Here is a 24,069-nt window from a genome sequence, read left to right as displayed (position 1 = left end):
TTCTTCCTTCTTACTCAATGATGAGCTTTAACATACTTTCCTTCAACTCACCTTCTTCACACTGAGAGTTGAAGTGCTGGTAGCTGGATATTTTGGGGAAGGGCTCAATATCATAGTAACTGGTCTTAAAACCCTAGAAAATTCCCAAGGACATATAAGAAAATTGTTAAATTTCATGTTCTCCTTCAACGGTCCACTTATTCATTAAGTAAGCATGGGACAATAAGGTCATGCAAGGTGTCTCAGCAAAAGATAAGTCCATTGTGGGAGGACTGAGTAATCTTGGTTAAACCTGAGTGCACAAGGTTTAAGGTAGACTAATATGGTTTCAAAGTCCTCACAAAACAAGGGAAATTAGTATACTTGCAGATGAGTTCTAACCATTCAACTCATACGGTTATTGCAAGGTCTTAATTGGGGCATGATACTTTGAAATATTTTGTGTAGTGCATGAGATCTCATTTAATTCTCTTTGGGACTTAATGCAATGCAAAGTAAGCAATAATGGCTTCTAAACTGTTTTATCGAATTGTGCTATATTGCCATTACCTTTCCCATAAAAGAGCCTAACGTGCCTAGTTTAACTTTCTAATTAATTTACTACAATGATAAGAACAAATACTACACTTGATCTTAGCCAAAAGGCCAAGAAGCTATCGATAATCTATTCATTACTAATGGGAATTAACAAACTGAGACAACCTGACATGTTAGAAGTACTTTTCCTTAGTATTTCTTTCAATGTTATAAAATATCTCAATATTTTATGCAATTAGGATAGGATTGAAAATCCATTTCAAAACTTCTTCATTGAATTTGCAGAAGACGCATACCCTATTCCGCAATTCAAAGAGCATCTGAGTTTTTTAATCTTTTTTAAATTTTTCCTGTGGAGGGGGTACTGGAAAATGAACTCAAGGACACTCAACCCCTGAACCACATCCCCAGCCCTATTTTGTATTTTATTTAGAGATAGGGACTCACTGAATTGCTTAGGGCCTCACTGTTGCTGAAAGTGGCTTTGAATCTGTAATATTCTGCCTCAGCCTCTAGAGCCATTTGGATTATAGGCATGTATCTCAATGCCCAGCTAGTTTTTTTTTTCTGCTCTATTTTATATATATATTTTTTATTTTTTATTTATTTTTTTAAATTAATTTTTATTGTTGGTTGTTCAAAACATTACATAGTTCTTGATATATCATATTTCACACTTTGATTCAAGTGGGATATGTACTCCCATTCTATTTTATATTTTATTTTTTCCCCTTTTTAAAAATTTTTATTTCATTTTATTTATTTATTTATTTATTTATTTTTTATTGTTGGTTGTTCAAAACATTACATAGTTCTTGATATATCATATTTCACACTTTGATTCAAGTGGGTTATGAACTCCCATTTTTACCCCATATACAGATTACAGAATCACATCAGTTACACTTCCATTAATTTATATATTGCCATACTAGTGTCTGTTGTATTCTGCTGCCTTTCCTATCCTTTACTATCCCCCCTCCCCTCCCATCCCCTCCCCTCTTCTCTTTCTACCCCCTCTACTGCAGTTCATATCTCCCCCTTGTATTATTTTTTTCCCTTTCCCCTCGCTTCCTCTTGTATGTAATTTTGTATAACCCTGAGGGTCTCCTTCCATTTCCATGCAATTTCCCTTCTCCCTCCCTTTCCCTCCCACCTCTCATCCCTGTTTAATGTTAATCTTCTTCTCATGCTCTTCGTCCCTACTCTGTTCTTAGTTACTCTCCTTATATCTAAGAAGACATTTGGCATTTGTTTTCTGGGGATTGGCTGGCTTCACTTAGCATAATGTGCTCTAATGCCATCCATTTCCCTCCAAATTCTATGATTTTGTCATTTTTTAATGCAGAGTAATACTCCATTGTGTATAAATGCCACATTTTTTTTATCCATTCATCTATTGAAGGGCATCTAGGTTGGTTCCACAGTCTTGCTATTGTGAATTGTGCTGCTATGAACATCGATGTAGCAGTGTCCCTGTAGCATGCTCTTTTTAGGTCTTTAGGGAATAGACCGAGAAGGGGAATAGCTGGGTCAAATGATGGTTCCATTCCCAGCTTTCCAATAAATCTCCATACTGCTTTCCAGATTGGCTGCACCAATTTGCAGTCCCACCAACAATGAACAAGTGTACCCTTTTCCCCACATCCTCGCCAGCACTTCTTGTTGTTTGACTTCCTAATGGCTGCCAATCTTACTGGAGTGAGATGGTATCTTAGGGTGGTTTTGATTTGCATTTCTCTGACTGCTAGAGATGGTGAGCATTTTTTCATGTACTTGTTGATTGATTGTATGTCCTCCTCTGAGAAGTGTCTATTCAGGTCCTTAGCCCATTTGTTGATTGGGTTATTTGTTATCTTGTTGTCTAATTTTTTGAGTTCTTTGTATACTCTGGATATTAGGGCTCTATCTGAAGTGTGAGGAGTAAAGATTTGTTCCCTCTTTACCTCTCTTATTGTTTCTTTTGCTGAGAAAAAACTTTTTAGTTTGAGTAAGTCCCATTTGTTGATTCTAGTTATTAACTCTTGTGCTATGGGTGTCCTATTGAGGATTTTGGAGCCCGACCCCACAGTATGTAGATCGTAGCCAACTTTTTCTTCTATCAGATGCCGTGTCTCTGATTTGATATCAAGCTCCTTGATCCATTTTGAGTTAACTTTTGTGCATGGCGAGAGAAAGGGATTTAGTTTCATTTTGTTGCATATGGATTTCCAGTTTTCCCAGCACCATTTGTTGAAGATGCTATCCTTTCTCCATTGCATGCTTTTAGCCCCTTTATCAAATATAATATAGTTGTAGTTTTGTGGATTGGTTTCTGTGTCCTCTATTCTGTACCATTGGTCCACCTGCCTGTTTTTGTACCAGTACCATGCTGTTTTTGTTACTATTGCTCTGTAGTATAGTTTGAAGTCTGGTATCGCTATACCACCTGATTCACACTTCCTGCTTAGCGTTGTTTTTGCTATTCTGGGTCTTTTATTTTTCCATATGAATTTCATGATTGCTTTCTCTATTTCTATAAGAAATGCCATTGGCATTTTGATTGGCATTGCATTAAACCTATAGAGAACTTTTGGTAATATCGTCATTTTGATGATGTTAGTTCTGCCTATCCATGAACAGGGTATATTTTTCCATCTTCTAAGATCTTCTTCTATTTCTCTCTTTAGGGTTCTGTAGTTTTCATTGTATAATTCTTTCACCTCTTTTGTTAGGTTGATTCCCAAGTATTTTATTTTTTTTTTTTAGGATATAGTGAATGGAGTGGTTGTCCTCATTTCCATTTCAGAGAATTTGTCACTGATATACAGGAATGCCTTTGATTTATACGTGTTGATTTTATATCCTGCCACTTTGCTGAATTCATTTATTAATCTTTCCAGGTCCCAAGTATGGTTTACTGAGTTCTGGGTATCTGAACTTGGACAGAATATTAAAATATGACAATATGTGTCATAATATTTTCTATACAAAAGAACATTTTTCAAAATCTTAAAAGAAGTCTCCAAATTAAGCCCATATGATATTAACATAGACAGACCATATAAAGGAACCTGGTATATTAACCTAATTTGGCCCCAAAGAGGTGACATTAAATAGTACCTTGTTGGAGGCTGTGAACGTCTTGGGTAGACTAGGAAAAGGAGTCCAGGAAGGACACCTTGATACTATCTCCTGCTCCCAGCTTGGTTCCTTATGTGTTGATTCTCCATTTCATTGTTTGAGAACATCTCTAGAACCAGACTTTACACTGCTCTTTCTGTTCCTAGTCAATACAATGCTGATGATATTTTGGTATGTGCTCCGTGAGCAGGGCCTGTCTGCTTGTGACATGGCTCCTGGAGGCCATGGCATTCTGAAAAGTGGCAAAGCCCCAGATTCCTGTGCCAGGTCTGAACCATCTGCACAACCCTAAGGAAATACCATCATTGTGACCTTAGTCGGCCACAGTGGAATTACACACAACCAAATGAGGAAATCCCTGTATATGCAAGAAATTCTTTAAGTAAATTAAGATTCTTAACTGTAATTTTATTTTTATTAATGGAAATAACAACAACCAATAAGACTCTTGATTATCTGTAACTTAGTCTAAAAATTGAGCAAAAGACAAAGAGTCTATAAAAATCTTTCCTGATCTCATTGTAACCTAAATCCACACCTTTGAAAAAACTTAATAAATCAAATAATCAGCAAAACAACTCACATAAAGTAATGTAAAAGCTGCTGGTACAGAATGCTTATGGTTGGGTAGGAATTATCAGCAACAGAATCTATCACCATATAAAAATAAAATAGGCTTAATTCCTAGGTATAAAATGCATTAAGTTGTTGAGATACAGAGAAAATAGAAGAGATGGGAGAAGGCCGCAAAGAATCACATTCTAAAGATCAAGACTCCAATTTACATTTGATGCCAAATAACAGAGGCTCTGACTAAGGCTGAATAAGCTGGCACTCCAACCATTCCCAGGGAAGGAAAAATTCTGTGAGTCATGTTGGAATGAGAAAAGCCATGTGTTATAAGTAAATGTATCCCACTGGGATGAAATTAAAAGAGGATGGACCAGGATTAAAAATACAAGAACTCAATAAACCTTTTAGAAACTAAAAGCTTCTTATTTTTCCAGCTCTGATTGTGCAATCAGCTAGAGGTTTGTAGACCCACTAATATCAGAGTGGGCTGTACTTATCTCTAAGAAGAAAAACTATTGGATTAAGAAATGGTAGAGTTAATTTTCTAGCACTAGTGGTTTGTGCTATATGGAATGCCTTACCAAATACTCGGGGAATTATTTTGTTTATCTTGTCTGCCTTAAGTTGTCACTGAGAAATGTCAAGCCTAAATCCCCAAAATAGAAATCAGAGTCAATGTCCAAACTACTAAAGGAAAATTATTTCTCTTGGAAGGCCAAGTCATAGAAAGATTCTAATAAGCTCATTTCCTCTTAATAATCCAATGTTGATATTTTGCCTGATCACATAAATTTTCAGTGAGAAGACATGTATAATTGAACAACAATACTTATCTATTTATACTCTCCAAATGTGGTTTGTGTTAGGTTTTAGTTGCTACTATATAAGAGATCTTAAGAATAAAGAGAAAGGTGATAACTCCTTTCATTCTAACACTGATATAAGTAATCCCTCAAATTATTCCTGAAAGGGTTAACTTTTTCCTAGTTTTATTCATGCTTAAATAAATTTTTCACATGACGTTTATGAGGGATCATCTATGGCAATCATCAGGTAATACAACAACACAGCCCTCTCTTTTCAAGTTGCATACATATGGGTAAAATGACAAGTGCTTAGAGTGATTCAGTTAATGGTCCATGGCCTTAAAATTTGTGAAATATAATCACCTCATTCATCATTTGCAAAAATAAAATTTTTATTTTCTGTAACAGGAAATTAGGTGGCTAAAGGCTGAAAGTACAAATCCATCTTCAACTAATAAGGTATTAAGCGGCACTAGCAGACAGTACACTAGCTTCTCCCAGACTAGGGACACAGAGAAGTGATAAGCCACATGAAATATTCACCATCAGGACTTTCGAGGTAGGCAGATTCACAACAACAGCACACAAGCTTTGTCAGGAATTGTTGAGAGATTGAAAGCATACTTAAAGGATTTATTAAAGCAATAGAGACAACCTCGACTCCAGTTACCGTGATTGCAGGGATTTTTATGGCCATGTGTTTAATCTTCCTGTGTTGTAACAGATAAGTTATGCTTTCCGCTGATTTGTGTACAAAGAGTTTTCTCAATCTTTTCTAGTACTATATAGTACTGAGGTATAGCTTTTTGACTTGCTAAGTGAAGCATTAATAGGACTGTCAGCAACAAGATAGAACAGGCAATAAATATTAAGGTTTAATGTTAAAATGATTTATGCTGTAGGGAATATCATCCTAGATTATAAGGTATGATTATTATCTTTCATAATAAGAAATGATGGGAGAAATAGAATGTTGGTAAAGGAAACTTTCTTAAGCTCCCTTCTCATGAAAATATTTTTTACAGGAATATATATGAGATAAGATCTCAATCTTCCAAGAGTAAAGTTGATTCAAATAGGTGCTTAATAAAATATTGCTGTTCTACTATAGGATTTTTGTAAAGGTTGACACTGGTCTTTTAATACTTGACCATTTCATTCACTGAAACTATTTCATAGGAAAAATAATTTGTAGAATGTTTTATGAATGAACTACAGATAGTAGAAAATCCTTCAGGGAATGAAGACCTGCATAAAGGCCCATGATCCTATTCAAGACACCAATGTAATGACAGGTTGATTTATAGACTTAAGTGAGCTCTAGCATCTTCCCCTCCCTGTGTACTTGCATGCTATTTTCTTCTGCCTTGAGTGTTAGTTGCCTATGGGTGTCAAACAAATTGTAGTATCCTGAGATTTATATCAATCTCAAAATTACTATGTATCAAAAATACAAGCCTAGCTGAGTAGGTTGGCACATGCTGTAACCCCAGTGACTTAGGAGGCCGAGGCAGTAGAAGGGCAAGTTCAAGGTCAGTCTCAGCAACTTAGACTTAGCAGGGCCTTAAACAACTAAGTGAGACCCTATCTCAAAATAAAATAAAATAATAAGAAGGGATGGGGATATAGCCCAATGGCTGAATATCACTGGCTTCAAACCCTGGTACTAAAAAAAAAAAAAATCCAGACTTAATCATGAAACTGCTTATGATATGGCAGTTTTCATCCCCTAGTAAAAGATATCTTACAGGGGGAGGATGACAAAGAGAGTATCCATGATGTGTACTCCAACCTTCACATATCTCAAGGTGCAAGTGGCATCCCGTGGCTTTTACAGAGTTCGATTGAACAGAGCAGCCTATGCGGAGAACAGCCCATGTTTTCAAGGGCTAACTCACCCTATGAAGACCAAGAGGTACTGATCATTTGGGGTCCCACTTGGATGCCCTATTCTGCCTTGCAGTTTACCCTTACTATATCCTTCCAGTTATATTGAACTTGTAGTAAAGGGATGTTAAAATCTGGAAAGATTTGGCTTCACCCAAATAGTCATTCCAAGTTATCTGAAGCGTGCAAAAGATTTTCTAAAATGACATGACGAATGCAGGCATTCAATCTATGACCCAAGTGTGAGGTGTGTGGAATGCATGTATCAACAAAAGAATAGAAACATCAGGAGCAAGGGATCACAGGCCCCTTAGGGAGGGCTCAGCAGGATGGAATTGAATGCTGATATCACAGAGTACATGGGATTGCACAGGTGACAGGCAGAACAGCATTCTGGTGGTGGGAAGACAGACTTTTGAGATTTGGTAGCTGAATCCTGAGGACTTGGAGACCAGTGGAAACTGCCGCCCCATGTGTTGAGTCCAGAATCCAAGTGCCCTGCCAATGCAAAGTATGTGGATTTCTTTTCTGGAGACAATGGAAAGCCTTTAAATATTTTAAGGAAAAGGGAAAGTATCATAATTAGGTCTGGGTTTTGGACAAGCAAAAAATATTTTTTTTCCCCCTTTGGGTACCAGGGATTGAATTCAGGGGCATTTGGCCACTGAGCCACATCCCCAGCCCTATTTTGTATTTTAGTCAGGGTCTCATCAGTTGCTCAGTGCCTTGCTTTTACTGAGGCGGGCTTTGAACTCGTGATTATCCTGCCTCAACTTCCCAAACCGCTGAGATTACAGGCGTATACTACTGCGCCCAGATTGGACAAGCAAAATTTTTAAATATATTAATTAGAGTTAATTAGAGAGCTTAGAGTTGGAGGTCCAGCCATGCTATCCCTCTTTTCTGGGATGCCTTTCCCTCTCTTTGCACACTGCCAAACTCCTGTCTATCCTTCAACATTCCTCTGGAGAGATATTCACAGTAAAGTCTTTCCTGACCTGTCTAGATGGAATAATCACTCCCTCCTCTACAATTTATGTGTAACTATTATTGCTGGTGTAACATCAGAGGATAATAATTTGTTTACACATCTCTCCCACTCCTTGACTTGAAGGACCTTGAGAGAAGGGGTTGTGGGTTTTTTACGGGTTGTTCTGTTTTGATCTGTTTTGCATGCACAGTGTAAAGTGCTTGGCCCATTGTAAGGGTTTATATTTGTTGAACATAACTAAGCTGACTAAGGCTACTGTGAAAGTCAGGAGAGAAGCAAGGACATGGGCAAGACTGCATTGGTAGGAATAGAATGGGGAAGGCTTATTATGGATGCAAGGGAGGAAGATTTGGGGATGATTCTGAGACTTCTAATTAGTAATTCAGGTAAATGTTAAAATTTCCTTAACCGAGACAGAACCACTGCATTTGGAGGTATGTTGTTTAGTTATTCCCCTCTCCCCCTCAGATGGGGACATTCCAAATGATAGTGTATAGCAGGCAAATGAAAATACAATCTGGACTAAGCTTTGTTGTTATCCCCAACCTTTGAAGCCAAAGTTTGTTTGAGATTGAAGAGGGGGAGAAAAAGAGCCAGGGGTACAGTTTCGGGGAATGCTGACTTAAGGAAGTGGCAGAAGAATTGGAGTTAAAGGAGAATGTAAGTGAGAAAGAAGTCTGATAAATAGAAACAGAATCAGGCCACTCAATGTCATGGGATCCAAAAGGAGAGAAATAAGGCACATGCTAGTCTGTCTATAGCTAGAACATTTTATCATAAAAGTACTTTGTAATAATGACAATTGCAGCAGCAAGAACAACAGGAATAATATTTATAGTTTTTTCAGCACTTACTATGTTCTAGGCATTTTCTTAAGTGCTTTTCTGACATGTCCTTTGTGTCAAACTTTTAAGCCTGTTTTCCTTGTTTAAACAGATCTGCAAATTCAAACTCAGAGAAGTCAAGTTGCATGTCCAGGGCCAAACAGCCAATAAGTATTGGAAATGGGCATGATGTGAACTTTGGTATGCTGCAAAGAATAATGAGGGTTTATTTTACTTTGTGATGGTGGAAATCTGTGGAGACTGGAGATTAAAGTTATCTGTAAAACTCACCACAGCCATCTCCATTAACCCAGAAGACAAAATCCTTTCTTCCTTGAATGAGAGAATATGTGGATGAGTTCCATGCTGTTTGAACTTTGCTCATTTAAATCCCCTGATTCAAAATATATTAGTGACTGTAATATATCCGACTACATTAGTATGTGGTATATATTTTAACTTTGTTTTCTATTATAAGATCATTTAAAAACCATTCTTATCTACCATTTCCTCTACAAACTTCATATGCTTATGTTCTGCAACCTGAATTTTTATATAATAAGGAGAATTATTTAAATAGGAAAGAGAATCCTGAATATTTTTAAGCAATTATTTTGTTGAGTGCTTCCATGTGGAGTTGCATGCTTAAGAGACACACACAAAAGCAATTCCTGAAAATATTTGCTCATAATTGCTGCACTCTTATGGATGTGCTTTCATATATAATTCAGGAAAGATAAATTATTGCATGTGATAGATTAGCGTTACAACATAAAAGTACTGATTTGTGTATCCTATTTTAGTGCATTGCTAATTCCCAAGAGATAGCTATACAGTAATTTCCAAGAAACCAGACAGTTTAATTTTGCTACCAGTGCCATTTCAGAGCATGTGTGTGTGTGTGTGTGTGTGTGTGTGTGTGTGTGTGCAGCTGGCTAAGCCTCCTCTGTCCCTGTGCAGGAAGCCCTCCAGCAGCAGGGACTCTGGCCTGGACTTACCCACGGCATTGAGCCCTCCCCAAGCCTCCCTCCTGGGGACTTCCTGGCCTTGGAGTGGCAGAATGTCTCTGCCTTTTAGCATGAGAGGAGGCTGGTATTTCTCTGGAAGAACTTTTACAAAGAAAAATGCTAAGGGACATGAAGGATAAGAGAGTATATAAAAGAGATGGATGAGCACAGTGTTTGTGTTAAACCTAATTAGATAAATTTAACCACAGGTTGATTTTCTGGCTAGACTTAAAGATTTGTTTTTTCTTTAGTTTGTATTTCCTCATAAAACAAAACAAAACAGAAAAACCAAGACTCACTCCCAAACTGTCCCCCACTTTAGAGGGCATAGGAACTGGGGTGGAGGAGGAGGATTAAGACAATAGTGAGCATGGCTCTCCCCACCTGGTGGTTTCTATTACTGATTCATATTTGTTTCGGAATCCCAGGCAGATTGCCACATTCTTCACTTTAAAGGACCTTATAATGCAAAATATTATTTTTCTGAAAAGGTAATATAAGTTGCATTTACTTTCCTTTTCAATCATTGGTTATCTTTTCCTCACTTTATATGTTAGAAGTTAAATAAAAAAAAAAGTACCCTTTGGGAATTTCCATCAAGTGATTGGTTTTCATAGATTGTGTACCTGTAAGGAGGGAAAGAATGAGATTTAAAATTTTAAACTATAGTCTTGGTGACTGAAATATTCACAGATTGGTTAAATCAGCTATCTCTTTACATAACCATTGGATCTCTTTCAAGGTGCTGTCTCCTAACCGACATACTGTACAAATAACTGCAGTTTAATATAGATGTATCTTGATGTGTTTAGATTTGGTAAACCCTCTTATCTTTCAAACATGCATCATTTATTTAAAATGCATAGGCATATGTTCAGAACAAAGTTATTTTCAGTGCATATATATTCATTAGCCTGTGTGTGAAAGTACATTTCAAATAAGAACCATTTCAATATTTGTTTTTCTTTCAAAACTTTCTTTTCTCTCCATCTTGGTTTAATTGAACTCTAGGCCTGAACTCTTTAAAGCATTCCCATGGAGCCAGAGTACATTTGAACGTCTTTGACTGATATAAAATAATTGCTTTGTTGATCATATACCCATGCATGATAAGATATGCATAAGAAGAAATCTGGTACAGAAGTATAAATAATACTTATCTTTAAGCCAGCATCTGTCATCTGCTTCAGCAGACAGTGCTTGCTTTCTTCCTTGCACAAAAAGGGCTGAAAGATTTATGGAGCAGCTTTGTTTGTGCTCTGTGATGCTTAATCAATTTTTATTAAATTCTAAATTAAAACTTGGCTTTCACTACAGTGACATCTCTGATGTATAGAACCAGGGGAGAGATCATGATGCCCTGGACAGGTTAGACAAGGGTGAGCCAATTCCCCAGTGTATTTCTTCCTATTGGACCTTTCTGGATAACTTTTGGAAGTCTGACTGAATTCTTGTAGGAATGCACTGGAAAAGGTAGAGATGCATCTCAAACTTTGGACTCTTCAAACTTCTAAAGTATAGGTATTTTTGTAGCTTGTTTTTAATACTCTCATGCATGTCCCCGTATCTGAGAAGAGAATACATAAATTATTTCAATGTGCAGATAATAAGCTCATTTTGTATTCAGAATGCTCAACTAAATTATGCCTTGCTAGTTATGATTACAGAGAATTTTAAGGTTTTTGACAATAGAGGTTTTGCATATTAGAGGTCTGATACAGACGTGGGCTTTGTAACCTTGTTCTAACTAGTTTTCCTCATAAGTTCTACATTTGGAATTTTTCTGGCCTTTTCATACAAATTCTTTTGGTTGAATATAAGCATATGGTAGGAGGCCCACTCAGAGAGGCCTGTTTATAAATGACCATCTTATCTTTGTGATCTTATGTATAAGGAATTTAGAGTCATGAGTAAAATTGAGAATTTTTTTTTCCAGGAAAAATGTTAAAAAGTTACACTTGCGATGGGTTTTCTCAGATTCTGAATCTATAAGGAGAGGAAGAAGGGGATTTAATTAAAATGCATTTCTCTGTTGAATACTGATATTTTTGTTTTTGAATTTGATTTTTCTTACATCTGGTACACACCAGACTAACCTGTACATATTATTCCTTTGGAAACATATGTTTGTGGGCCCTGATCCAAAAGTGGCTTATGTATCTACATTTCAAAGTGTAAGGTTTTTTGACGAGAAGAGAGGGGGGAAAACAACTATGAGATTTGTTGTTAATTATTGTTTATTTTCTAGGAAATATGGCAAGCTGTAAACTTAAGATCAGAGTAGCTGTGTTTTTGAATTATGTAATATGCTACCTTGGAGAAGAGTATATTGAAGAAAATTCAGAAGCCACTGCTTACTTGCCCAAAGAAGATTAATAATTCATGCAGTTGGTTCTTTTCCATCACTTACCTTTTCAATCCCGCATTTATACTTTTGTATTACTCATTGCCATGTTTTAGTTATCAATGCTCCATGTACGAATAGATTGAACCTATTGATATGTTCTATTTACTACCAAAGGCTTGATGCATATTCTCCTATTTGCCTAGCCTTGATATTGGCCTGGTACTCTATGCATGTGTAGCTGGGGATGCCATCTATGAAGTTCAGAAATTATCCTAAAGCCCATCCCTGAAATGGTTATATGACAGGTAATCGCCCAGTAACTTTGCCTCTCCTTTGCCTAAAATGTAATTGGTGTCAAAGTGTATTCTCCCCATGCACCTTCTCGGTCAGCTGCTGCTGATTCAGAAAGACCCTTTAGAATTGTTGTGAGAGTAGAGAGGAAGCCCTGCATTACCCATGGCAAGACACCCACACTCAGCCTGACACACAAATAAGCCTTGCAGATGGAGTGTAGTTGTTCCTGGCTTTCTAACCTAGAGCTGCATCTTACACTGTCACTTGGCCAGTGCTACTTTATTGTGATACTTGCAGCCTACAAAGCTAGAGAGTTTGTCTGCTTTCTGTTTCTGTGGAGTAATTTTGAGTAGATGAACTGAGGCTTGGGAGAGATTGCCAAATGAGGTGGTGATGATGGCTAAAGAGACTTGGACTTAGGGAGTGCTTTCTGGCAGAAGCACAACGCAGACGGTATCATGTTTTTGACCATGGTACTTTGGACATGCTGCCAAGTGTTTGTAACGAGATAGGGCTGTTACCATACTTTGCTTTTAACTTTACTTCTGCATACAGTATATCATTCTTGTTTTATAAACTGTGTCGCATACTTTTTGTACCTCTATAAACAAGTGAAGCTGTTGAGTTTTTGGACAAAGTTTGAAGCAGTCTTGTGTTGCTTCTTCTTTGCTTTATGCTCCAAGTTGAGAGATGAATAGTAAGATCTTTTTCACACCATTTATGATGCGATGCACATTTTGAAGGCAATTTAAATTCTTTTGGCTCCCCTGCCATATGCTTCAAAATGGAAGCATGATACATGTCTGAATAGAGAAATAGGTAGGAAATTGGAGCATAAAGATATATGGCAGGATATACTGTGGGATAATATAATCCTTATTGAGGGGGAGAGGGGGAGAGAGGGAGGGAGAGAGAAAAAGAGAGAGAGAAAGGGAGAGAGAGAGAAAGAAAATGAAAGGTAGGTAGGTAGGTAGGTAGATAGATTGATTTTACTCTCTAGGAATTTTTCCAAACTTTAGCCCCGATTTTGTTGAAGGAAATTTAAAATGTTTCCATAGGCTGCACAAGAACATTTATACATGCAATTTATATGTGTAATGAGATTTTGGAACTTGACCAGTGTATTATTTGAAAAATTGGCAATATCGTCAAGAGTAATGAACTTTAAGGTATAATTTTTAATGGAGGGAAAAAAACCCTAATGTAAGTGAAAACTACATTCCTGTTTTATTATTACATTTTTACTCATTCCTTTTTTATGATCTTATTCCTCTCCATCCTTGCCACCCCCTCTCAATTTTTATCAGTTTATTTCTACATTGGAAGAGTGAAATGTAATATTCTCCTTAACACATAAACTCTTTCACTCTGTCTCTCTGGAGGATATTTTTCACTGTTTTCACAATCCATTCTGCCTGGGTAGAAAACACCAGATTTCTCCAATATTCTGAAAAGAATTTGTACTTTTCTTAGATAGAAATATCCCATTTCTCAGCTTCTGTCCTTATAATCATGTAGGCTTCTTGTGATTATGCCACAAGGATCACATGGGTGACTTTATGAAGTAATCTGGTTGATGTTGGATGGGCGTTTATATATACCTTAAGGTATGCCCTTCTTATTCTCATTAAAGATTGCTTCCTTATCTTTTTTCTTTCCCTCTTCCATCACAGATAATAACTGGTTGTGATATTAGATCAGATACAGTAAGTAATTCCTTCTGTAACTTTCACCAGAAATGGGAGAGCTGTATTATTCAGTAGTTGCTGTTCCTTTCTCTGACAGAAATAGTTTGTAGTTAAGTGTACCTCTGTACCTATTCATTTAGAAACAAAACAAATAAAATAAAATACACATGTGCTACTTTCTACTTTGGCTCCCTGTACACGGTGGGTACAGAAATGATGGGAAATTTTTAACAGAAAGACTTATTGGAATATATGTATTATTTTCTTCATGACCATTGTGTAAAAAAAAAAAAAAGTAGTTTTCAAAGATAAGTTTCTTTTTCCCTGTGTCCTTTTGCTCTTCAGGGCACATTTCTTAATTTGAATTTCTTAGGACCTGTTGTAACGGGATGTGTTACCAAGACTCTTCAACTTCACAGGCAGCTCCTTTTCCTATTATAAATTGGGTTGTGTGCTTTTGAGTAGTTATCCTGTGATGTGCTTTCACCATTGGTTGACCTTGTGCTGTTCAGGAGACACAGGGAGAGCTGGGAATTAGGAAACAAAAAAGAGGGAAAGGAAAAAAAAAAGCAGGAACTGAATTTCCTTCATTCATTCACTTATTTTTGAGGAGAAGGGTGGAGGGGCCCATAGATTTATATCTCAGTTGGGTGAAATCATGTTACTGTTTATCTGTACCTTTTTCCCCCTGTGGCAAGAGACGTGGTGAACAGACACTCACTCCCAAAGATACCAAGTTCCAAAGCACTGACTCACGAGTCCACAATGAAATCCTAGGATGCAGCCATTTCCTACCTTTGTTTGGAAACGAACTGATTGGAGCAGGCGGATGTGAGCCCTCAGCTGCAGGGCTTCACAGACGGAAATGCTTTCAGTTGCTCTGAGGTACTAGATGCTGTTTAGCAACTTCTTTGTATTTGACTGGATCAGCTGATGTGAATGTTTCCTAGAGTGTATGAAATTTGGTCCCTGCGCCCTTCCATCTGTTTGTGCACACAGCCTTAGTGCGGTGGGGGAGAGAAACATGTACTTTTAGTGCAGTTAGTTGTTAATGTGCCTTATGCATAGTACTCCTTGCCCAAGTCTGACTGGCTAGAGGAGTGTCACTTATGTTTGCAGCCTTTACATTCAGTGGTGACTTCTAGGTGCAGAACAGTGTGGCCCCGTTTCTCCCCTTTACCTGGATCACATTCTGCCTGTTTTCTCTTCTGACAGCTCACCACTCCCAGTACTCCTGAGCCTTTAGGTACTCTGCTGCTGGGAATCCTCTTTCCTCAGGTGGCTGCAGATAGGCCTTCACCCTTACCTCATTCCAAGGTCTACTCCAGTTACCTGTGTCCCAAGAGAACTTTTCTTCCCACTGTATCTACTACCTCCTCCCACCCTACCCCTCTTTTCCTCTGTTGCTGTACAGTTGGCCCTGTGGCTACTTGACACTCATTTAAATATAGATATATGTATATTTTTGGTATCAAGAATTGAACCCAGGGGTATTTACTACTGAGCTATATTCCCAGTCTTTTTTAGTTTTTATTTTGAGACAGGATCTTGCTAAGTTGCTGAGTATCTTGCTGAATTGCTGAGGCTGACCTTGAACTTGGGATCCCCCTGCCTCTGTCTCCCAAGTCACAGGGATTACAGACATGTACCACCACACAAAGCCTTTGTATTCATTTGTTTCTTGGTTTAATGTTTCCTCCCCCTGCTAGCTTGTACACCTGATGTAAGTTAGGACTTTGATCATCTTGCACCTTTTTTTTTCTAGGTCCTAGAATGTAATAGAACCCGTGTACATGCATGTGTATGCCTAATACTGTGAGCAACCTTGGAGATTCACAGTAAATATTTAGTCAATAAAAAAACCAGTATCAACCATCAAAACATAGTGCTAGCTTCTTATATTGGGCAATTCAGTGAGTTATTGGACTTGTGGATACCTCAGCTTTTCCATTTCTTAAATGGAGACAAAATTTTGCACACCCAAGAAGCATCATGGGCGTCTAAATAATGAGTAGTAATGCTGAGTAGTAAAGAGGTCAAACACTAATTTGACCTCTTTTAGCCCCAATATTTTTGAAGAAAATTTAAAATGTTTCCATAGGCTGCATAAGAACATTTATACATGCATGTATAAATGCATGTATTACAAAAATACCACAGCAGCCGTGTGCCCAGGGGGACAGTGCTTGTCAAGGTTTTCCAAGCATGTGATGATGCTTGTGATGGTCCTCCAGAGTGGGGATGCCAAGAAGGCTAAGAATGGCTAAAGTCTGAACGAAACTTAGGATCAATGTTAATCCAGAAATGAGATAAATGAGAGAGACTGGATTTAAAGAGAGTGTTGGAAATGGTAAGTTATTATCATATTTGCCAATGTTGGTTCTCAGACCTGATAGTTTTCAGTCAAGTAATCTTTCTAGGAATTTCAAAAGTGTGATTTTACCTTGAATTTATTAGGGCTGGAAACAATTGTTTATGTTTGTGCAGTTCATAATTTTGCAGTTTAGTCTGTGTGGGTTAGTGGCCCTACTGTTCAACTGGATGGCAAATCTGTGCTAGGAGGGTGCCATATGCACACATATTTTCTTAAACAATGTTGGCGTTTGCCACTGGTGTTAGGAGAAGAAGGAAAAAATGAGAGTCATTCTGGAAGCCCTCCAGTAAGGGGTTAGGAAAGAACTTAGGGACAAATGCTCCTACTTGTAACACAACACCAAATAGTGTTTTTTTTTTTTTTGTATTTTTTTTTAAGAGAAGCCAAAATTAAACACAGTAGAGTTTACTGTTTGCTAATCAGCATGCGTTTACTTTCTCTTCCAAAACTGAAGTTGCCAACCAATACATTTCCTACCCAGTGCTATGAATCTGTCCAAATAAACATGGGAAGTAGTAAAACAATGACACCACATGAAAAATATATCCTCATTCATTAAATAGAATCCAAAAAATTCTCTAGAATTTTATTCAAGCAATGAAGTGAGGACTGCTTGGTCTATTGAGAGAGAATAGTGAGTTCTTACTTCAGTTAGTTCTACTGTGTATGAATGTGATTTTAAGTGACCATACATTTCTACATGCATTGTCCTAACCCTAGAGAGGTGAAATGGATATTTCATATCAGCTTCTTACCCAGTTGACAGGAGTATTTTGATTATAGTAGAGTTTTGTGATAACCACAAGCATAAGCAGCTTGTAGCATTCAAATAATCAATTTTGATTCTGTCCCAATCACTAAAGATTATTAACAACAGAATTTGCAAGATGAAATCAAGAAGTGCTTCCTCTGGAAGGTAAAGATAAGTTGTAAAAATAAACTTTTATTTTATGGTCAGTTTTGAAAAATAAAGTCAAAAGCAGAAGCCAGAGTGAACATTCTAGAAAACCTTAAATTCATAAGGGTGATGATTTACTTTAGCTTTTAGCAAGCAGTTGCCTGTAAAATAATATTATCTATAAGCTGTATGTATGTCTTCATTAAGAAACTTTTTATAGGAATACAACATGGAGATGTAGTGATTATTCTTTTATAATTATTGTTATGGCTTAAAAATATCTAGTGTATGCTTTATATTGGTGTCCAGACTCCTGTCTTCCATCAAAATCCGCTTTTAGGAAATAATATAATATCAGTCATTTACTCTTTATTGTAAGTTTAAAGAAGTGCTTTGAGCTTCTGGTAGTATTGATATTAAAACCCCTGTGTTGTGGAGCACACAGCTGAAGCTCCAGCGCTGGGGGTAGGCGGCAGAGTCTAACCAGGACCGCCTTCCTTCTGGCAGAACATTTACTGCTCAGGTGACTCTTTTCCCCTCCTTGTACAAATACAGCCAGCCCCTGGACCTTTCATGTCAGGCCCTAGTGCTGCTTCTAGGCAGCATCCAAACACAGGAGAGTGACTTCTTTGAAGGCAAGTTAGCACCTAACTGTAATCCAACAGCACATTTAAGATTAGAGTTGTTGGGGCTGGGTTTGCGGCTCAGTGGTAGAGTGCTTGTGTAGCCCGCGCAAGGTGCTGGGTTTGATCCTCAGGACCACATAAAAATAAATAAATAAAGGTATTGTGTCCAACTTAAAAAAAAAAAGATTACAGTTTCTCTGTCTGCAACACTACAACAGTGCTCTTTTTTTTAAATTAAAAGCAAAAAATTAATTATCTGAACACATTTACTTCTTAGATTTAGTTAGCTAATGGTATATAACTAAATAATAGTTTTATATTAAGCTGACATTAAAACACATGAGAACCCACAGGGATTTTTTTAGGATGAGATGTCAAAATTATCAACCAAAACTTTTATAAACTTGGTTGTTGCCTTTATTATCTAATCTAATCATTTGCAGATAAGGAACTGGAGGCCCTCAGAAGTAAGGTCTCCCACAGGCTCCCATAGCCACTAAGGAGCTGGGTCAGGCTAACAGTATTGAGAGGTCCTAAGTATGGAACTCATTCTCCTCCATCCATCTGCCTCCCCAGCTTTAAACAGCATCCTTTGCAGATCTTTTTATTAAAAGTTTTCCCGGCCTGCATTTAAAGGCATAAAATATAGAGCATTATTGTTAGCAGCTTCTTTCAACACTCAACACATACTTTGGTATACTAGTCAGGCAATATAAGAAGGCCATTTGTTCTGTGTGACTCTTTCATCTGACAACCATGTATGTTAACACGCGCAGATCTAGGCATACACACATTTACATACCTATATATTTCCTGGTACTAGGGGATAGATACAGTGGAAATATTCTGTGTGTCCTTTAAATGGAAGCAGAAAGTGGAGAGATGTTGGAACAGTCACTGACGCTCAGGCAGGCATTTGGTGGATGTGTAGATAGTGGAAATGCAAAGGTGGAGACTGTCACAGTCCTTGGCTTCATGAAAGAGTATATCTCTAGTAATTGTGATGGATCAGAAGATAATTGGCAAAGTTTGATAAGATCTAGAAAAGGCTGCAGTGGGAAAATATATGGAGTTATGGGGGAAAAAAAGAGACCCATACAGAACAGGGAAGACTTCCAGAATGAAAGTTAACCACAGGAAGGGCGGTAGTGTTCCCGGAAGAGGGAACAGCAAGTATGAAGGCCCTGAGAGAGCTGAGGAACTTGAGGAAGGTCAATAAAGCTGAAACCTCAGTAGGCGAGTGGAGGTACACGGTCCAGGAATTCCTCAAAAGAATCAGTTTGATATTTGGTCTCATAAATTCCCAATGGAAACTCTTAAACTATCTGTGATGTCTTTTTTCTGAGCTTGGTGCTTTTTCTTCATGTTGCATTTCAGCTATATGACATTTGAATAAAATGATCATTATCCTCAATAGACTTATTTATTAAAAATCCTACCACTTGTGAAGCCCTCAAGGTCCTAACCCACAAATAGCAAAATATTTAAAATTTAGAAAAGTAGACGATTTTAGGTCTGTTCAAAAAGACCAAATGTAATCTTCAAAGCTATTTTTTTTCTTTTTCGTCTCCTACTATTACTTAATCCAGTGGCTTCACCTGGTTATTTCTATTCCAATAATCTTGGATCTGTTTTTTTTTTAATATATTTTGAAATATTTAAGGCAAATTAAATACTTCAGCAAACACAAGCATCTATCACCGTGTTTAAGAAATATAATTTCAATTAAATTTGCGTAAGTTAAAAATAAGTACATCTTAAATGAATGACTAAGTTAAAAAAATAAGTAAAATGTAAAAACCATTAATAATATACAATGCATGCCTCTTTTTTTCCAGCCTTTTTCTTTTATCCTCCCACACCAGGAGGTAGCCTCTCTCTTAAATGTGATTATCCTACCCAGCATTCTTTTTTCACATGCTCCTGCTGCACGTGGGTTTGTGATCTATGTTTGATGCTGAGGATGCTAATCTCTCTACCATCCAATCTAGAGAGTAATCCTCTGACATTTTACCCTAGGATAATTTCTCCTAAGTTTGATAGTTCAATGAGTCAAAGGACTTCAGACTTCAATCTGGATTTTTCAAGAGTCGTAAGAAGTTCCTTAGACGTCCTTTCCTTGACATGTAACATAATAATAATGCATTACCCTTGATTCTTGCTGTAGTCATTATAACCAATAGATGCTTTATGTATGTATGATGGCCTATAAATTACAGACATATTCTTTTTGAAAATGATGACTGCTGATGATAACAAAAGTGCCCTTTGGGCCATTATTTCATATCTAAATTGATAGACTAGAATTAAGCTGAAATATTTCAACTCATACTACAAGTTACTTAATTCTGCCTTAGTACATTTGCTCACTTTCCAATATATGCAATTTGCAAATGAATATTGAAGAATAACAGCAAAACAGCTGACTTCGGATCTCAAACTTTACCACAGTTTTTATGATAAATTTTAAGCATTTTTCATGAAAAATTTTGGGATCAAAATTTTTTTTTGAAAAATTCCTTCACATTAGAAGTTTTAGCTTCCTGTTACTCATGAAGAGATACAAATGGTTTAATTTTAATTCGCATTTAGAAGAAGAATATTTAGAGGTATGTTTCTGTGGATTTCACATTTTCAACATATTTTCTGTCTTTGTGTCTAAAAATGCATGGCAATAAGGGATCTTTTAAGAGCAGTGATAATACCATTTGTTTAGCAAATGCCTCAATTTAAATTTCCTGTTCTTTGCCTTGGTTTTTTTTTTTTTTTTACAAAGTGATAACTTTCTGCTCCATCCTGTTAGGAGCAAGTGCAGCATGTGTTAGCAGAAGGAAGGAGCCAGAGGCAGAGTTGCCCCCCTGACGTGTCCTGCTGAGCATGCCAGACAAGAGCTGGCAGCCCTTGACTCTGCTTTACGAAGGCCTGCAATAGGTGGTGGGCACTCCTGCTTCTATGATCATAGACCACTGTAGCTGAAGAAGACAGGCAAACAAATTGAAATGTTTAAATAAAAGAAGATAAATAGTTCAACCAATTGTAGGATTGTGTTGCAATTTAGGATACTTTCAGTTCAGAGTCACAGAAGAATATACAAGGATCCTGCTCCTTAAATTTCTCATTTTATAGTTTCCAAGGTGATATCCATTTCAAAATAAAATTTGATCGTGAGGCTTCCTCTTTAGCTTTCTAAAACTTTATGTTTTATTTATTTTGGTGCTGGGATGGAACCTAGTGCCTCCTGCATGCTAAGCCCACTCTCTACCACTGAGCCACACCCACAGCTGGACAACTTTAAAACGGAACATCAGACTTCAACCCTCACCTCTGCCAACTTCTAGTCTTCCTGTCTTTTGTCTGAAGTTCTGAGACGGGGTAAAGTGAACCTGGTAGCCTTTATAAATGTATTTTTTTGTTCCTTCAGCAAAGATGGTGTTGCAGGAGCCACATGTCTTCTTTCCCAGTGGCAAATGATTTTGGAAGCATCTAGGACCACTGTGCATCTGTGTGTTTTGCTTCAGGAAGGCAGGCATGCACAGAGTTAAGCTCATGGCTACTCTGTGCTAACTGAACATTCTCAGTGTGACGGGGTCATAATCCCTAAGCAGATGCTTTACAGGGTCTCATTATTGTCCAGAAGTGGCTCTTGTATGAGAAAACGCAGCCATGCAGAAACGGCACAAACACTATTGACTCGCCCACCCTGGCTTAAGGTTTTTTCCTTTTTAACATTCGTGAACCCATTCCATCCTCACCTCGCCATAGATCATAGCTCCTTCCCTCTCTACACCATTACCTCATAAAAAAAAAAGAAAGAAAAAAGAAGAGAAAGAAACAACAGCAAAAAGCTAGAATCAAATCATAATGTTCCATCCCGATGAGAGACTCCGCTTTACCTTGAGATCTTTCAAGTTTGTTGTTGTTGGCGAAGACCTTGTTCCTTTCTCAAGTCTTTCAGCCACATCGTGGCCTTTCAAAACCTTTAAGTCCTGTAATACTATATTTTGTGAAGAAGGAAAAAAAATGAGATTTTTTTTTCCCTTCTTGCTTTTGTTAACCCATTCTTGTTTTAGACTCCAACAAAAAGGGTTTTTGTTAACTGGAGCTTAAAATCGGCCAGCTTGCAAAGTATTCTCCCTTTTTATGCAAGGAGGATTAGCTTGGCATGTTATGCAGTTCTCTTGTATGAGCCATTCACGTGTCCTGTCATAAGGTGTGTAATTACTGCACTTCACCATCAGCAATCATTCTTAAGTTAAAACCTGTTTTAAACCTCTCATTAATATAAATCATACCGGGAAGGTAGAAAATACACCTTCAAAAAGAACGAAGTGTTAGTGAGTTAATCTGTTCTTTTCACAATAGACCCAGAGTAAATAATTTTTACTTAGTGCTTTTCTTTCTATGCAATCAAAATAGTTTGTGATAAAAGATCGGGTACCAGGGCTTGCATAAATGTGTAGTGTTTTATTCAGACAGAATTGGGCTTCCTGCTTGGTGCCAGCCTCGTTTTCTCTCTGTCACCCTTGAACAGTGAAGTGTGTAATCCTCCTTTCTTCTAAAGCTAGCCCTCTGACAAGACTCCCTCTCTTCCCTCTCTCTGTTTCTCCTATCTCTCTCTCTCTCTTTCTCTCTCAGTGTGCACACACACACACACACGTTGCACACTTGCTCATATCCATAAATTCAGGAGCAAATAGTTTTTGTTTTCAGGGCTTTTGTTCAGTGAACTCTCCTAGCATGCTTAGATAGCAATCTGAACTTCTGAAGGTCTCACAGAATGATATTTCTTTCGTGGAAGACACATAAGCAAAAGACTTGAAGATCCATGGTCTATTTATTCATTAAAGGTTCATTCTTCTATCGATATGGGAGCTCTGCCCCTAGAGCTCAATAGCCCAAGGTACTCATCTTTCTTACACAGGGAGGCTATCCCTACTCTCCCTCTTGACCTCCCACAACAGAACCCTTGTGACACCTCTCAAAACTGTTGTGAAGGATGGTCATGTGAAGCTGAATCCAAATTGTGTTTCTGGGTGAGAGAGGCCATCTCAGTCTCAGGAAAAAAAAAAAAAATTTCTTTTTTTTAACACATCCTGAAAGGCCCAGGCCCAACTTGATCTAACCTTTGCTCACTTCTTTGAACTCCTTACTTTTCTTCTTTAAATTTGCCAAGGAGCCCCAGTGTTTCTACTTTTTTCACTTCTAATCCTAATTCATTCAGATAATTTTCTTTCATCCTTCAGGTGTTAGCCTAAAATTAACTGTCTTTTTTCCCCTTCTACGTATTTTTAACTAAGTGCCTACTCTGGGAACTTATTCTGAGCCCTTGAGGCTAGAGGTTGTTTGGACAGACTATGTCCCTGTCTTTGTAGGACTTCCGGTATAGGAGAGACCTGGGACGTCTTACTGCCACCTCAGGCCAGGTCAGCTCGCTGTCTTTTGCATTCCCATCTCACTCCATGATTCCTCACAGCATGTACTCGCACCCTCTAAATAATATTTATTAATGCCTGTTGGAAATGTTCATCAAGCTTGAACAAGTTCTGTTTTCCCTGATGAACTTGAGGCTCTATTAAGACATGCTCATACTTCATCTCCATCATGTATCTATCCCAGAATACAGTTGGCACTCCATAGATGCTGAATAAATGGATAGAAGAATGATAGTCTTCCTGTCCCCAAACTTTTTCCAAATGTACACCGTCTGATTTTTTTTAATGTTAGCTCTTATGCTATCTTAAAAAGAATACAAATTAGAAAGTTACTGAGGCCAACCAACTTTTCTTTAAAAAGAAAAAAGTTAATTACTAAAATGATAGCTTTTAATTTATATTATCTGCTTTTCTTTCAGTACCCAGCAGATATTAGTGGCTGCAGGAATGGGGTGAGAGGTGGTAGGTATAGAGCCTAGGGCAGATAATCTGTGGTGATTGGCCTACTAAGGCTAACTGGGCTCAGGAGCTGGGAAGGTGATTTCCCAGGAGATGGGAGGGGAGTGCAGATGGGTAAAGACAAGGGTTTCCAGGTGAAGTATGACTTACTCCAACAATTTATTTTAGGAAGGCTAAGAACACTTTTTCTTTCTTCTTGTCCC

General features: G+C 37.6%; 1 pseudogene; it reads right to left on the bottom strand.

The window, feature by feature from the left end:
* Positions 1-455: 455 nt before the first annotated feature.
* On the bottom strand, positions 456-657 carry LOC143386365 (U2 spliceosomal RNA; annotated as a pseudogene).
* Positions 658-24,069: the final 23,412 nt, after the last annotated feature.

The sequence above is a fragment of the Callospermophilus lateralis genome, unplaced genomic scaffold (assembly GCF_048772815.1).
Source record: "Callospermophilus lateralis isolate mCalLat2 unplaced genomic scaffold, mCalLat2.hap1 Scaffold_101, whole genome shotgun sequence".
NCBI classification, from domain to species: Eukaryota; Metazoa; Chordata; class Mammalia; order Rodentia; family Sciuridae; genus Callospermophilus; species Callospermophilus lateralis.
The sequence above is the reverse complement of the archived record's forward strand: the minus strand, read 5'-3'. Positions and strand labels throughout refer to the sequence as shown.